The sequence below is a fragment of the Lathamus discolor genome, chromosome 2 (genome assembly GCF_037157495.1).
Source record: "Lathamus discolor isolate bLatDis1 chromosome 2, bLatDis1.hap1, whole genome shotgun sequence".
Classification (NCBI taxonomy): Eukaryota; Metazoa; Chordata; class Aves; order Psittaciformes; family Psittacidae; genus Lathamus; species Lathamus discolor.
The window spans coordinates 129,221,754-129,238,923 of record NC_088885.1 but is presented as its reverse complement, the minus strand read 5'-3'; the positions used below and the strand labels follow the sequence as shown (position 1 = coordinate 129,238,923).

Genomic DNA, 17,170 nt, shown 5'->3' with positions numbered 1-17,170 from the left:
TCTTTTTTGTTATACCAAAGAAAGAAGTACACATATAGATGTCAAGAGAAATGTTGCATACACTTCAGAAGTGAAGTACACAGGAAATGCTTTCTCCTTGTTAAAAGTGAGGAAATGTTTTGCTTAAAAGCATAAACCTCATCACAATTTAACAGAAAAGTTTGAAATAAAGGCATATGGGATCAACTATCTTAACACTGCTTTCATGAACCCTGCAGAAATTCTCGACCACTGGATAAGTTGTGGGTCTCTGCAAACAGTATTTTGCATATGCTCAGCAGACAGCTCATTTGGAAAAGCAAAAGTCTCCTTAAAAAAAAAAAAAAAAAAAAAAAAAAAAGCATCTCTACTGAGTATTCTCCAAGCTGGAGATGAAGGAACTAATCCAACCCTTTGTAACTGCCTCTGTTCCGGGCTGTTACAATGCCAAAGACACAAACAGACAGCAAGGGAACATTTCCTTCTGTGTCTTCTGTTCCTTCACTGAGAACTGAGAGTTCACCAGAAGCATAAAAGGGAAGAAAAACTAAAGACAATTAAGTAGATCAGACAGACAACAGCTACTGGAATAATGATACAAAGGGACACAAAAAAACCCTCAAACCAATCAACAAAGAAACAAACAAACAAAAAAACCCAAAGAAACAAAAACCACCCAAAACGAAACAAAACAACAACAAAAAAAAATAAAAACAAAACAAAAAGACCCCAAACAAAACCAAAAAAACAAACAAACACAAAACCCAACAAACAGCAGGATTGAAACTGAGACCACTTTTTTAGACCTGCATTTGCTCACAAAGGGCAAAGAGCAAAGTCAGGGCAGAAAGTAAGGTGAGGATATGGGTTAAGCAACATAAGGAAAGATGCCAGTGAAAGAAAAGTTGTATTAAACAAGATGGACACCACCAGATGTGGTCAGCTGAGAAGCGTTAGATATAATTCTGTACCAATATAATACATCCTGCTTAGAAACTAGAACTCAGTCTGAGTTTACAATCTCAAGTTTTCAGTATTCAGTGAAGCACATGCTCCAACAAACTCTAGAATTTGGACCCTCTACCGATGATGATCATTAGTACTCTCTCAAATTAAGCAGCAGATTGTATGTATCATCACAATGAACTATGTGAACATCAATATAATTCCACACCATGAAGGTTTTTTTCAGTTGACTTCACTTAAAATCTTAACAGTTTATATTGATAAAACTACAATTTTTCTGAGTGATAATTTTCTAACTGGATAATATTATTTCTCAAATTACTTTTATACCTTCCTTCATGTCATAAATCACTGCTGGAGAAGCACTGGTATTATACCTAAAACTGGCAGAGTTGAGGTGGCATCACCAGTAACAGGGTAAATATTTAGATCTTTTTTGTGCTTTGCAGGAAGTATCACCACCACTGTTGCAAGCCAATAAATATTCCTGCTGTTGGATAAAACATATACTGAATTTATCCACCAACAGAAAAATAAAATCTGAGTAAACCTGAGATTGGGTTAAGATCCCTCTGATCATAAATAATGAAGTGAAAAAAAATAATCTATTTAAATCCCTTACCAAATATAAAGTCATTTAAGAAACATATCCTTCACAATAAGCCAATTAGAAAAAATGTTAAGTAATCATTGTATTTATCATGTTTTTCCGGTCTAGATAATTGAAGAGAGACCTGTTTTGCTAAATGTGGTCCAACTTCTTTATTCAATATTTTTTATATTATTTTTCCTTGGGAAGATCATGAAAGAACATACCTTCTGTCTCAGATGCATGCAACATGAAACTGAAGCTTACAGAGTTTAATGTTTATTTTTGAATTATCATCAAATATCACAGACATACCACAGTGTCTCAACTCTTGTGAAAACCTACACAAAGTAGGGGGTGACGTGCTTTGAGAATTGCATTAAATAGTGCTGCAAAGATCTAAAAGGACAAAGGATACCAAGAATTTGAAGTAGAAATCATAAAATGAGGAGGGTACTTACCAAAGGATAATCTTCCCTAAAGAAAATGAGAGATACCCAAATAAGAACTGTGTACCTTCCTTATCTAGCTATAGTTCTGAAGAAGAATCTTAGGTCTCAGAACGGAAAAATGTTGACTGCAAAGCATAGAAAGCAAAGCTGTTACATTAATAGGTACCATTTTAAAGAGTTACTTTTCAGATTAAAACTCCATTTTAGAGTGATACAAAGAACTGCAGAGCTGAAAAGAGGCATTATAAAACAGAAAGGGTACTCTTCAGTTTAAGAAATATTTCTATTGCTCTCCAAGATTTATTTCATCCACCATACAGCATATGTCAAGAGTTATGCTGATCCTTCACTGGGAGCTAAGCATCCCAATAGTTTTTACATTACCATGCACCACAACAGCAATCCTTGACACTGGTTATAAGTGTCACACAGAGCCTTCATTAATTGTCGTTATCTTTAAGACATAAAAGAAATCCTCTCTTTTTGAATGTTACGTGTTATCTATATACAGCAAGTGCAAAAATGTTTTGTACTGTAATAATAATAATTTAGAATATATGGGATAGAAAATGTACTATTGTTAAACTGTCAGTCAAAACCCTTGTTATACAAGGATAGAACATCACATCCATCTACAACAGCCTTTTCTGTCAGTCAAATGTGTTGTTCTATACAAATCTAGCATCAATTTGATTTCTAAATTGGCAGAGGCTGTAAAACATTATTCTGATGTGATACCAATGTGATCTAAATTGATGGTGATATCGGAATACAACACAGGTTTCCTCTCAAATCCAGTTCTCCTTGTGCTTTTAGGCATCTGCATAACATAGATGATTCTGCATATATAAGTACATGAACAGTCAAATGAAATTTTGCTTTCATTACATGCCAAAGAAAGAAATATTTGGCAATAATCTCCAGTAATTTGAAATAAACCATAATTTGAGAATTTTGTACCAGGGTGATGAAATAATTATGTACCCTACAAACCCCCAAAATAGTCCTCTTTATCCAACACATACTCTCATTCAGAATCAGATTAGTCCTTTTATCCTAGCTATGAGTAACTGTGGCTTATGAAAATTGATCTAAAAAGCAGCTGAATTCCTTCAGCATTTTTCTGTGATATTAGCCACAGAATGAACTGAATGGGACAAAGTATTCACTCATAAAAGAATGGAGTTGGACTCTGTTTCTTGTTCCACTTCAAAACTGAACAAAAATAACACAGACAGTTGAAATTTAAATTTGATTATTGAAAAAAAAAAAAACAAAAAAACAAACAACCACAAACAAACAAAAGACCAACCCAAAACAATAACCAAAACAGTAAGTCAACACAAGATCTGGCCCTTTTTAGCACATTCCCACACACACTCTGACATCTGCAATTTTTGCATTAACATACTAATTCTTGTACCTGGGTTCAATGCAAATTAGAGAAAGCATATCAAATCAATCTCTTGGCAGACCACTAATAAATTTAACCATCCATTTTCTTCCATCTTTGAAGTGCGAAAGCACAGTTAACAAAAAGTACAGGTTACCAAAAGCAACGTTAGGCTTTCATGTAATACTTTTTTATTTTTTCTTTAATCATTTCATATAGGAATCATAAATCTAGAGTGATTTATTAGCAGACTGACAATTATTTGGGCATATGCAATGCAGCAGAATTTTTCATGAGTATAATCAGCGATTTTTAATATACTTGGCCTACACAACTTTATGGAATACTACCTAATGATTGACAAGATCCTAAAATCCTCAAGAGCTCTGGGGGCAAGTTCAAACAAATTGCTATTGAGATGATATCACCAATCTCTTTTCCACTTCAGGCAAGTTCAAACGAATAGCTATTGAGATGGTATCACCAGTCTGTTTTCCACTTGCAGTGTTTCAGTAACACCTACAAAGAAAAGGGGGACAATGACTAAATCATACCAGTTTTCAGAAAACTAAAGCTTATAACTAAAGCTTATAACTGTTAATGAAGATATGTAACTGAAACAGAGAGGCTAAAATGCAAGCTCATGCTTTAGTTTACCAACCCAGCTACCTTTTTACACAAGTGAAGTAAACAGCTGGCAAACCTCAGCGTATGAGAGTTAGTACTAGATTAGGTACAGAACTACCAACCCGTAATTTTCAAAATCTGGCTATGACTTGAAAAAAATCCCAATACCTTGTTTTTGTTCTCAGCTTCAACACTTTAACTTCACAGTAAGCCACCTAATTTTTCTATGACTCAGATAAAATGTAACTATTATTTCTGACTCAGTTAAAACTTCACTATTATTTCTCAAAATCTCTTATAAGGACTGTTTCATTATGCTAAAAGTATGAATACTTGATATAAAAGCAATTTGTAAGGCAATCAAGAGTTTATACATAAAAATTAAAAACAGGCAATTAATGCAATTAACATTTATTGCAATATTTACTTACACAGTATGTCAAATGTGGCTAAAAATTAGGCAGCTTGCATACCTCTACCGTGTATAGCTTTTCCACTCTGAGAAAACTGTAATTTACTCAGCACAGTGTGTTGCATGTATTCAATTGTCCAGGCTTATAACATTCCATGCATCCAACCATTTCATGCTAATTGCTTCTGTTTCTGTGCTTTTTAACTTAAGATTGAGTAGTTTTCATCCCTATCTCAAGTACCATTTTAAATATTTGAATTGATATTTGAAAGCTGGTCTACAATAAAAAAGTGTCAACAAAGTAACTACACAAATTATAGATCATGTAGCGATCAAGGTTGGAAGAGAACTCTGGCGATTGTCTCATCCAACCCGATTCAAAGGAGATTGTTAAAGAGTTGTATCCAGTTGAGTTTTAACTATTTCCACAGACAGAGACTCCACAACCAATCTGGATAACCTGCTACAGTATTCAATCACCCTTAAAATATGCCAGATAGAATAAATCACTGTCAACTATTATACTGTCAAAAATAATATAAACATACTGGAAAAAAAGAAAATCTAAATTCTTCTGAAGCAAAACTGAATGGCAGAACTGAATTTATACAATATGACAATTTATATAATGACTTAATTTGACAAAATATAAATAAATAAATAAAAAGGGAAGGTTACCACATAACATGGTAAAACCTTCTTTTCCTCCAGAATGTAAGTATTAAGATTCATTCTGTTCCTAAGTTTATTTTTTGAAAGAAGACTACATCATGGTTAATTTTCAAATGTCATGGAATACAGTACACTAATTTTCACAGTGACAATCAAATTTAATAATGATTATAGATACCATACATTTTGATCAATCAAAACGTGTAAACTGCCTACTGTACAATTTTTCCACAAAAAAACATACCAGAATTTTCAGTACCCGGGCACTGCCTTATGCACCATAAACTACGGAATAGAATCAGTTCTTTCAACAGATGTGCATCTCTACCAGAGTTTCTGCTGGTTGTACCAGGTAGGCACTATGATTTTTTTCTCTTCTTGTGCTGTCATGATTATGCCAGGAGAATACAGTTGGCTGTAACAATCTTAACATTTCAAAGTGGAGAACAGATATTAATTTATGTCTACAACACTAAAAAACAAGCAGATATTTTATACATCAAGAAATCAAAGAAAGGTGAAGTGCTTTGTCTAAAGGCACTCGGAAGAAATGAGTAACAAAGCCATAATTAAAATTCAACATCAAGCTTCATGTTAATCCTCTAGACCTAACTGCCTTTTTCAAAGTGCATGATTTGGAACATCAAAAATAAGAATCAATTCAATGGTTTTCTCAATACATGCTTTAATGACAAAATAAAATACCACTTTCAGGTTCTTCTTCTGTATTGGCACGGACAATCATCTTTCTCAGGAATCAAATTCATTAAATTGTTCTGGAATTAAAAAAGGACAAATTAAAAAGGAAGGATAACTGACAGTTAAAATTTAAATTCCACACTTGATTTGGCCTCTGCCTCTGTGTACTGAGGGACTCACAGGAAAACACACATACGTGCCAGGTGTGTTAGTATGCCAATTTATACTAGACCAATTTAATTAGTTTGCTTTCAATGCAAAGGTGCAGCACCTCAGCAATTATGAAATCGTTAATACAACAGAGCATAACAACACCTTTAGAGATCTTGTCTTAACCTCTAGGCACACATATAACCCCCATTAAGGCTAATGGGAGTCACATGTGTGCATCCAAGGGAGAAGAGACCCATTAAAACCGATACAACATATCCATTAATCTTCAGGTCACTCTTAAGGTCAAACATTATAAAAATGTTTATGAACAGTACTTACTAGGTATGCACAGTGGCTACTTTGGGTTTAGGACAGACCTGTGAGCAGTTAAGGCCATGGAAAATGTCTGCTTTAAAAGCATCACCACATTTCAAGTAGTGGTATGGAAATTTGAGAGTGCTTTTCTGTAGTCAGAGAGGACATTTTTCTATCATCTCCTGAAAGAATTAGAAGAATAGAGATGATCGGAAAGGTTAGACACAAATGAAAACCTTGGACAAAGGTATGCTCTAGCTTTTCATTTTTCTTCCATCCCCCACTCTTTCTTCATATTACAGTCCCTTAGTTGCGGTTTTCTGCTTGAAGAATAATATTAACTGCAGTGACTAAATTCCTCATCTGTGCAGTCTGCTACAAAGACACTACAAATAAGATTCTGATTATTGAATCACCAGCGAACCACAACAATTCAAGCACTGCTTCCAGAGAGGAAGGGGCATTACATTTTTCCAAAGAGTAAGGTAGCCGTGGTTTGCAAGTCATTTCATTCTGCCTATCTAAAAACTCCTTTTTTCATGACTGTAGTATAGTTTAAGCAAGCATGCTCTTTTCCATCTTAGAAAAAGTTGAGGCTATCCAGTCTATAAAAGCAATCTGATCAGCAATGAATTTGTCATCTTTGTTCACACTGAGTCTTGGAGGACAGAGAGATTTCTGAGCGGCATGGGGTCCAGATGATCTCCTCATAAACACAGAAGAAAGAACAGCAAGAGGAAATGTGTCAGGTGAGTACAGAAGCAAGGACAACCTTCAGATACTGACTACCCCTATTTGTTTACTGTTTCTTTCAGGAACTGGAATGAATGAGGAAAGGTGGCTTCATCATGAGTTACTCATGAACTAGTCTGAAACTCATGTTCAGAAATGTCAAAACTCTTATTCTGCATGTGAGACTTGTTCAGCACTCCCCAGTTACACTTCATGTTAGAGGGTTTGTATGTATTCCAAGCACTGACAACCTAGCATTGCAAGCTTTTGTTCAGAGCCCTCATGTGACAGATGGTCAGCTGCATCTGGACCATAAGCCCAAAACACAGGCAAGAGGCTGGAGAACAACCTCTAACCTAGAAAGTGTGGCTCCAGAGACAGTTACAACAGTATCAGCCTCAGAAAGAAGCAACACACTGTTTCAGTCTTCAGTTGCTGGCCCTCTATGGCCTTTCTCTCTATGCCCATGTCATAGAATCATAGAATAGTTAGGGTTGGAAAGGACCTCAAGATCATCTAGTTCCAACCCCCCTGCCACAGGCAGGGACACCTCACACTAAACCATCCCACCTAAGGCTACATCCAACCTGGTCTTGAACACTGCCAGGGACGGAGCACTCACAACCCCCCTGGGCAACTGATTCCAGTGCCTCACCATGTCACACAGGTTATCACTTTTCCAGGCTTTTAAATGCTGATATAGCTCTTCACAGTGCCCTGCACAAGGAAGCGTTTTTGTTTCCAATTCAAACATGAAATGATAATAAATGATAACAGAAAATTAATTCCATGATTCAATTAAACTGCACCTCAGCAGAAATAAATTATCATGTGGTTTTGCTTCAAAGACAAAGGCAAAATCACTGCAAATACCTCTGTGTATATGGTAGGCTATCTAAACATTTGAGTGTGACAGTTTTTCCCTTATTAGTGGTCATAACCTTTCCACTACAACGTCTTTCTGTGAAACAAAAGAGCCGTCCTAGCTCAAAAAGTAAACTCATTTTGCTTACAACGAAGTTTCCACATAAAAGATGTAATCCCCATTTTGTGGAATCAGCCATATGAATTAGACTTATTCACTTCAAACAGCTCTAAAAGAGGAATTACTCATGGTTAACAGGCACTTGTTTTTAAGATGATTTGCCATTGTGAAAAATTACATGTAAATATTCAACAAAACTGTTCAAGATCATAACACTCACAAAGGGCTCCATCCTGTTTTTTAAAACCACAAGTAGTCAGTCCAGAGTGGTAGCTAATTTCCTGGGTCTGAGTCAGAAAAAAAGTAGGATAAAATCCATCACTACATGCCCATGGAATCCCCCCACTCCCCCAGCCTCCTTAGCATAATTAATCTCAGCAAGATATAGTTAAAACTGGGACCCTTAATGTCACCTGTGAACATGCATTCATAAACACACAAAAAGTAAACATAGTTATTGCTTGGAAATAAATCACTAGCTGAGCATCTTTTATATTTAATAAACAATGTAGATGCCTCTCAACCTGTTCATACAAATTTTATAAAGTTACCTTTATTTGGTTTCTAGAACTGTAATAACCAACTTTCCAATGCAGCCTTCCTCAACTGCGTAATACATTCAAATAATACCCCCTGAGACACCTAAAACACTTCCAGACCCGTGAGGGAGAACTTGGCTGTCACTAACGCCAGGCACCAAACGACCAACCATGCCTCAAACAGCGCTGAAGAAAAGCTGCTAGAGAAACACGGGCCTGCAGTACTCACAGTGTATTCAGTTTCTCCTCCCACAGCCCTACGAATCCTGTCACGAAACGCTACAGAAACCCTTCACTGCCCTAGGCTGCCCTCAACACCAGGCTGCTCTGCCTCGCCGTCCCGCACCACCCTCGGTGACTGCCCCATGCTGTCTTAGGAGTCCCTCCACCGCCGTACGAATGGCCAAGCCAAACAGAAGCCGCTGCTAGCGCTTGCCGAGCTGAAGGTAGCGAAACGGCAGCTCCACTTCCACCGGAAAGCCGAACCCCTCTCAAAGACCGAGAAGCACCCAGAAACCACCCACAATCCAGCAAACCCCTCGGCCTCAGCCCGCCCACCACACTTAGCCCCAAGTCAACGCCCCCTCCTGCCTCCGCCGTGGGCCCCTCATCCTCACCCGCGCCGCTGATTGGCTTTGCGGTCCGTCAATCAAAGAGCTCCACGGTTCACCCGGGCACGGACACGGTGCGGGGAGTTCTTCTGGCGCGTCATGGCTGGCTCCCAGAGTACTTCCTGCAGAGCTGCTGCGGGCGGTTACCTGTGCTAGCAGCTGCTCGTGCTGCAGCCGCTCTAGACAGCAGGAGGTGGCTCTGTGACCTGGTAGGGCTTGCTGGCGGGATAGTGCTAGTAGGCCGGCGGCCGCAGCCGGGGGGCTGCTGGGAGCGTCCTTGAGGCTGCCCGAAGAGGCGCCGTCCGTGCAGGCCTTCACTAGGAGGCTCAAAGCGGGACCTGTCGCACCCGTTACTTCTCCAAGGGCCCGGCGGCCTGGGCCCGGTGGCGGCGCAGGTCAGTCGGTGCGCGGGGCGGGAAGAGGTGCGGTTGCTACCGGCCTGCCCGGCTAAACAGCTGCCGCCGTGCTGCTGGAACTGCGGCCCTCGGCAGAACCCGGCCGGGCAGCTCCCGCGGACTCGAGTCTGTCTGCCGTGGTGCGGCGGCGTACCTGCAGGGGCGGCTGGGTGACCTCCCGGAGTCGGCTTTGGGCGCTGGTACTGGCGCTGCTCACAAACAGTTCTGTTGGTCCCCGCGCCCTCCCTGGGTGTCTCGGTTCCTTAAATCCCTCTTGAAGTCCCGCTGAGTGCTTCAGCACGCCCAGAGACTGCAAGGTCTCCAGCTAGGCCCAGGGGTAAGGGAGTATGGAGCTAGGTAAAGTGCTTCGCAGACAGGACAGGGCATAATATTCTAGTAAATTTTAATCTGAACTGTTATTCTGATGGCACCTGGGAGGGTGAACCATTTGCGGACTTCCGAAGGTTCTCCCTGTGACTGGCTGCTGTAGCTGATAAAGTTTCCTATAGGTACAGCCTGATACAGGTGGCAGCACCTCCTGTCTATTTTTCGTTAATCCACTTCTGTGCAGCTTGTGAGTGTGAGTATCGAATGATTTGCTACAAAATTAATCTAGTTCTAGTCTGAATGGCCAACATGTTTTGGCAGAGGGATGAATTCTGCTTATGGTATAGTCCATAATGAAAACCATAGCACTGTATATTATTGTTGATCCCTACATATATATCTTGTATCATCTTTCACGTATCGGTAAAAGAGAAGTGTTCACCAAGGTCGTATATGAAGTATGGCCAGATTGTAGTAAAATCTGATGCCAAAATATTTTGCCATTTGTTTGATTTTATTGGAAGCTAGTAGTTTGTTATGTAATTTATTTTAAGCTGTCATCAATATGCAGTTCAGCAACAGTTGTTGATAAAGTTTTCACTTTAAGACTGACACTATTTTTATTCTTTATGAAGATCTACTTTATCAGTGCTTTCTTCTACAAAACTTTTTATGCTTCTGTTTCAAGTCATCAGCAGTTTGCTTTTCACTTCCTGGATGTCTGTCATCCTTCCAGTATTTTGCTATCCTATACACTGCAATAATGTTTTGAAAATTATTTTTCATCTTTTGGATAAGTCAGATATTACTTTTATCACTAAAAATTGTCAGAAGTTGGCCTGTGCAAACATTCTTCAGAAAGGAACATTATTTTTATTTTTTAAAGTGTTAAAATTTTAATAGCTTATCACTTGCAATATATTACCATGATGCTTTTTTTTTTTTTCCATATTATTAAGTAGCTGATAGAGTCAGAGAACTGGAAAGTGGAACACATTTAGCACTATTGTCTATGAAGATTATGCAAGCATCGTAAACTTGCATCCTCTTTCTCGCCTACCAATCCAGATTGTATTGTGAGAGGTTGAAAGACATGGGCTGTTTGGGTATATTTATAATTGATAATAAATGAAATAATAAATGACAATGTTTATATATTAATGCCCAACCCCCAGCGTTATATGTATATATATTTGCAGATTTTGAAGTAAGAACTGAGTATGTTTATTGAATACAGAATTGTGGAATCGTTTGTGTTGGAAGGGAACCTTAAAGCTTACCTAGTTCCAACTCCCCTGCCATAGGCAGGGACATCTTCTACTAGACTAGGTTTCTCAAAGCCCCGTCCAGTCTGGCCTTGAACACTGCCAGGGATGAGGCAGCCATAACTTCTCTGCGCAACTTGTTCCAATGCCTCACCACCATCACAGTGAAGAACTTCTTCGTAATAGCTAATATAAATCTGACATCTTTCAGTTTAAAGCTTGGGGTGAAGGCAGGTGAAATTAGTTTGCTTCAAGTTTTGCCTCTGTAAGTCCTTTTAACTTCTAGGCCTACCTTGATTCAAACTTGTGGGGGTTTTATTTGTTGAGATCAATCTTTTCACCAGTTAAGTCAGTTCCCTTTGAAGCTTTAGTGAAACTTTTCATGTTGGTATAACTGAGTAAATAATTAAAATTGGGCATTTCTAATAGTTATGAACTTATGTGTATTTGAGTCAGGTGATGCTCAAGTCTGTCATAGTTACCCTTAGAGCTCTTGGAACAGCAGTACAAGCATATAAAATATCATCCTCTGAATTTATTTTTAAAAAATTTAGTTTATAAGGCAATGGACCTTCAGATCTGTTATGAATCCACACACTGATTAAAAGGCTGGAGTGGTGTGCTTCATGGTATGGTTCATGTTAGTGGATTGTTAAGGACTAAGCTAGATGTATGAAATGTCTGATTTGTGCAAGGAAGGTATTTAGATTTGGGAGAGAGGTTTTCTTCTGTGTGTTTTCCTATTAGATTCCTTTATTCCTCACACCCCAAGACTGTAGGTCTTTTTATTTTTTAGAGCAGTAATGACTCACAGAAAGGTTTTGATGTAGGAAGCAAATGTTCTTGTAATGAACTAAATAAAACTCAAAACTTGCAAACAGGTATTGATGGCGTATTTTGTGTACTTTGTTAGATCCTTTGTAGAATAGAATGGGAAAGGTAATTTCTATACTGTGACAGTTTTTGACACTGTTACTAATCCGGGGACCTCCATTTGTGCATTGACATCAAATGCTCTGATGCAAGTCAGGAAAGACATTTGATCTTCTCCTTACATGTTCCTTTAAAGTGGCAGTTCTGAAAATTTCTAAAGACTGCTACCCAGAGAATATTTGGGATGGAAGGAAACAAGTTTACAGCTACATACTGTCAATACAAAAAATATACTGTAACATAAATGACTCAAGATAGAAATAATCAAGGGATAGAGCAATGTCTAAGTCCAGTATATATACTGTGTATTATGTATACAGTAATGAAGCGTATATTACAAAAGAAAAAAAAAAAACCAAACACCAAAAACCACATTAAATTAGTTTTAGAAAAAAGGGAGAGTATGGAAATGTCTTTCCTTTTCATATGTTTAAAACAATTGGAAAGTAATTTCAAAGCTTTGAGGTTTAGAGAGAGTGGGGAGAAAGGAAGGAGTTTTACAGATTACTGAAGGAACCCCAGCAGCAAATTAAACAGTAGACAAATCAGTCAACAATTTGCTGTTATAAGTACCTTATTACTATTAACTTCGTGCTTTATTTCTAATCGGTTATAATGGCCTACTTTTGGGGGGAAAAAAAAAAAAGACAACTAAGAAATCCCACAGCACTGTTGCAATTGCTGTGTTTATTCAGTAAGAACAGTCATCAAGAAGAGCTAACAAAAAAAAAAAAAATATGTCCAGCTAATGCTAACTGATAAGATTTAGGCATAAATATAACTATTAAATTAGCTTGTAAGTGTGCTCTAATAATAATAAGAAAAATAAGAAAAAACAAAAATGAATAAGCTTTTGAATTGAAAGATGGCACTGTATTTTATAAGAAATGTTCCTCATATCTTACCAAGAAGCTCATTCTGGATAAACATCAGTCTAACTGAAGAATAAGGTATATTTGTTAGATTATTTTTAATATCTGACTTTCTAAAACTTTTTAGATATTTAATGTTTTTTGGGCAGAGAGGGTTTTTTTTAAGACTCTCTAGGTAATATTTTATTAAAAAAGAAGTTCAGCATGTTTGTTACAGTTTAGCTCACATCTCCTTTAAGCTGTATGGTCCCTAGCAGAAACTAATGTAATCTGTTTCCAATCTAGTCAGCTACTGATATTAGTGCCTGCCTTCTCTGAGAACCTGGCTTAAGTATTAGAAAGCGAGATCATTGCTTTGGACTTCAGGAGATCAGACTCTGGCCTCTGCATGGATCTGCTTGGAATTGTTCCACAGGATAAGTCTCTTAGGACATCCTCATAAAGAAGCTGATGAAGTATGGCCTGGGTGAGCTGACACTGAGGTCAGTGTGAAACTAGCTGGGCCCAGGAGTGGTGATCAGTGATGCAAAGTCTAGTGATAGGCTGGTAGGTAGCAGTGCACTCCAGGGATTAGTACTGAGTTGGATGCTGTTTAATATCTTCGTTAATGCCGTGGTTTAAGCCCAGACGGTAACCCAGAAATTACGCAGCTGTTAGCTCAATCTCCCGCTTCTTTCCCCAGCTCCCGGAGGGATGAGGAGGAGAATCAAAAGAATGTAACTCCCACGGGTTGAGATAAGAACAGTCCAGTAACTAAGGTATAACACAAACCACTACTGCTGCCACCAATAATAATAATGATAAGGGAAATAACAAGGGAAGAGAACCACCTGCTGACCGATACCCATCCCAACCAGAGCAGTGATCTAGCCCTTCCAGGTAACTGCCCCCAGTTAATATAGTGGGCATGACATGCTGTGGTATGGAATACCTCTTTGGTTAGTTTGGGTCAGGTGTCCTGTCTCTGCTTCCTCCTGGCTTCCCCTCCTCCCTGGCAGAGCATATGACTCAGAAAGTCTTTGGTCAGAGTAAACATTACTGAGCAGCAACTGAAAACATCGGTGTTATCAGAGCTGTTCCCAGGCTGAAAGTCAAAAACACAGCACTGCACCAGCTACTAAGAAGGAGAAAAGACTGCTACTTCTGATCCCAGGACGGTTAATTACCTGGGTGATGGCGCGGAGTGCAATCTCGGCAAGTTTGCCGATGGGACTAAACTGGGAGGAGTGACTGATAGGTCAGAGCATCATGCTGCCATCCAGAGGGACCTCAACAGGCTGGATAAATAGTCTGTCAGGAGCTTCCTGAAGTTCAGGAAGGGAAAGTAAAAAGTTTTGCACCTGGAGAGGATCAGCCCTGTGCCCTGGTATCTTCTGGGTAGCAGTGGTCTTGAAAGTAGTGGTTGGAGAAAAGGCCCTGGGGGTCCTTTTGGACACCAAGTTGAAAGTGAGCCAGCAGTGTGTCCTTATAGCAGAGTAGGCTAACTGTAACCTGGGCTGCATTAGGAGGAATGTTGCCAGCAGGTCAGGGGAGGTTAAGAATCCTCTTGCTTTATTCAGCAGTGCTGAGGCCATGTCTGGAGTACTGTGTTCAGTTCTGTGCTCTACAGTATACGTGAGGCCTGGAAAGCCCGGCACAGGGCCACAAAGTTGATTAAGGAATTGGAGTATGACTCCTGTGAGGAAAAGCCGTGAGAGCTGGGACTGTTCAGCCTGGAGAAGCAAAGGCTCGGGGTGGAGGGGTGTCTTATTAATGTATATGAATACTTGCAAGGAGGGTGCAGAGAAGATGGAGCTGGGCTCTTTACAGTGCTACACAAAGAGGATGGAGCTGGGCTCTTTTCGGTGCTGCACAGTGACAGCACTAGAGACAGTGGGCACATGCTGAAACACAGGAAGCTCTGAACATCAGGAAACACATTTTCACTGAGAGGGTGACCAGGCACTGGCATGGATTGACCAGAGATGCTGTGGTGGTTCTGTCCTTGGAGATATTCAAAAGCCATTTGGACATGCTTCTGGGCTCTTGGCTTCAGATGGCCCTTCTTGAGCAGGGGGATTGTAGTTCAGGAGTTTACAGTAAGTAGCACACCTATTCGTTTCTACTTGCCCCTGTTACCACATTTGTAAGAATAAACATGAGGGTTGGGTGACAGTCAGCTCTGGAGTTTTTTCTTTTTTTTTGTTTTTCTTAGCTTGCAGTAAATACACAAGCAGTGTTTGGTAACCTGCCAGTGGACTTTTCACACACATACTTTAGGAAATTCAGACAGTGAAGCTGCTCTGTACTACTTCAGAGTGACTTCAAAAAAAGATCCCTTTGCTGGCAAGCTTCAAGAGAAGCATGTTTTTCTTTAAATCACAACCAACTCCATTCTATAAATATTGTGAAGTGTCTATTGATCCTTCAGATTGTATATATATATCCTCTACATGTATTAGTTCTATACATATGTTTAGTATATACTAAGCTGAACAACTTATACAAAATACAGGAAAGATGTGTTTGTGCTTGCATGTAACTTGTGCATTAGAAGATGATAATTTTTTCAATTAAAATCAGTCTTTCGCTAGAATACCCTAATGTAAATTTCTCTAGCAAGGTCTGGTTTCCAAATGTTAACTTTTCAGGAACAACATCTGACTTCACACAATTTTTTAGAGCATGCAGAGAGTGAATTTAAATTTCCAACCTATATGATGCTGAGTTGTGTATGACTAAAAATGGTAATAGACTCAGACTGACTGTGTTGCTGCTGCAGTCAATGATGACAACCCTTACAACTTATTACATCTCTTGGACTAAAGCAGAGGGTTACTTCAGTATGGTGTTTTCAAGCAGGATGCTCATGTTTAGGGGTTCAGTTTTGAGTTTGTTGTTGTTTTTTTTGGGTTGGTTGGTTTTGTGGGGAAGCAGAAGGTAGTTTTATTTGGTGTTTTTTGTTGTGTGGGGTTTTTTTGTTTGTTGGGTTTTGTTTTGTTTTGGGGGGGGTATTACTGTAGGTTTGGGTCATTTTTTTTTTTCTTTTGAGACCTGATTAGAATGTATAGGCTTTCCTACAGTGAAGGAAGAGGAAACGTGTAATGCTGCAACTCTTCTTAACTAACTAGTTTGCTCTCAACACCAGCTACTCCAGGCACTTCCTCTATTTAAGTAATAAAGTTAAAAGCAGCAGATATAAAGAATGTGTGTTCTGCTAAAAAGTTGCAGGCTCAGGAGTTGGCTTGTGCCGTCTATGGACAAAGAAAATAGCAGGTTCTGTCCTGTAGCTTCTCAGATGACCTAAATGGTTCTCACAGCCATGCATCTGATCTATATTTACAAGCATTTTCAGTTCATATCCAAACTTCACAAAAATCTTCAGCAGAAGGAGGAACAGAAAGGGTGCTATCTCTTGTTACATTTTTCTCTCAGAGATATTGGTAGTGGGTTTCAGGGAGTGGGTTGTGTTTGTTTAGAGGTAGAATGCAGGAAATTCTTAAGTCAGATAATTTCAGGCCTTTTGCAAAAGGAAACTAAATGCAGGTTTTTCAGAGAAAGAAAGAGTAAAAATTCTGAGGAAAAAAAAAAAACTTTGAGGACAAACACATGGTATGGGAAGAGGGAGGAATTACAGCAGTTGTGCAGCTCTGCAATTGAGGTTGACTATGACTGGATCTGAGCACTTCTTCCTTTGCCTGCAAAGACCTATGTAATTTTTTGGCCTTCAGAAGTAAGCTGAATCACTCCTAATATTAATTGCATTTGTATCAGCTTCCTGGGAACAATCTTTCTAAAAATGCTCTCTGCCACTGCTGTTCTCCACTGTGCCTGTTTTTGCTGATACTGGAAGTGGGTTAGAAAAGAAAGGAAATAATTCAAATTTGAAGAAGACTTGAAAAATACATTAATAATATTATTTAAAAATAATATTGTTAATTCTATAAGCAGAGAAGCTGACAAAAGATATCAGAAAAGGGGGCTGGCAAGGGGAAAGGAACTTTTCCTGCAAAAGAAATTAATAAAGGGCCATAACACTGTGGGGCATAACTAAATTATGAGGGGGAATTGATGTTGGAATCACAGAGGGATTGTAGAAGCTGAACAATGTGTAGCTAAGGCTGCCTAGTAAGGAAATTATTATCCCTGTTCTAAACTGTTGCTTGTAATATGTGTGTGCAACTGTGCCAGTGGATTGTAAAATGCTAATGAAGTTATAGGATTTTGGAGTGTGGTGAAAGCCTATTAGTCTTCCCTTGTGTGCTTAAAGTTACC

At 38.9% G+C, this 17,170-nt stretch overlaps 1 protein-coding gene and 1 long non-coding RNA gene across 9 annotated transcripts in view; one reads left to right on the top strand and one right to left on the bottom strand.

The window, feature by feature from the left end:
• Positions 1–3,553: 3,553 nt before the first annotated feature.
• On the bottom strand, positions 3,554–9,068 carry LOC136008759 (uncharacterized). Of its 5 annotated transcripts, XR_010610227.1 has the most exons (6): positions 8,743–9,068; positions 8,195–8,261; positions 7,645–7,706; positions 6,282–6,439; positions 5,796–5,866; positions 3,554–3,898 (listed from the first exon to the last, which is right to left on the bottom strand). It is a non-coding gene; the product is annotated as an uncharacterized LOC136008759 (long non-coding RNA). The 5 variants fall into 5 exon arrangements; XR_010610229.1 differs by lacking the exon at positions 7,645–7,706 and having other exon boundaries at positions 8,950–9,068; XR_010610224.1 differs by lacking the exon at positions 7,645–7,706 and having other exon boundaries at positions 8,743–9,067.
• A 93-nt stretch (positions 9,069–9,161) lies between these two features.
• PEX2 (peroxisomal biogenesis factor 2) overlaps positions 9,162–17,170 on the top strand; it is a 31,312-nt gene continuing 23,303 nt past the window's right edge. For 2 of the 4 annotated variants that reach the window (XM_065668472.1, XM_065668470.1), the window contains exon 1: positions 9,162–9,333. The gene's annotated coding sequence lies outside the window, so the exon portion shown is untranslated. Of the gene's footprint in view, positions 9,520–17,170 lie in introns of all 4 variants that reach the window. The other 2 variants (XM_065668471.1, XM_065668469.1) reach the window with 1 other exon arrangement.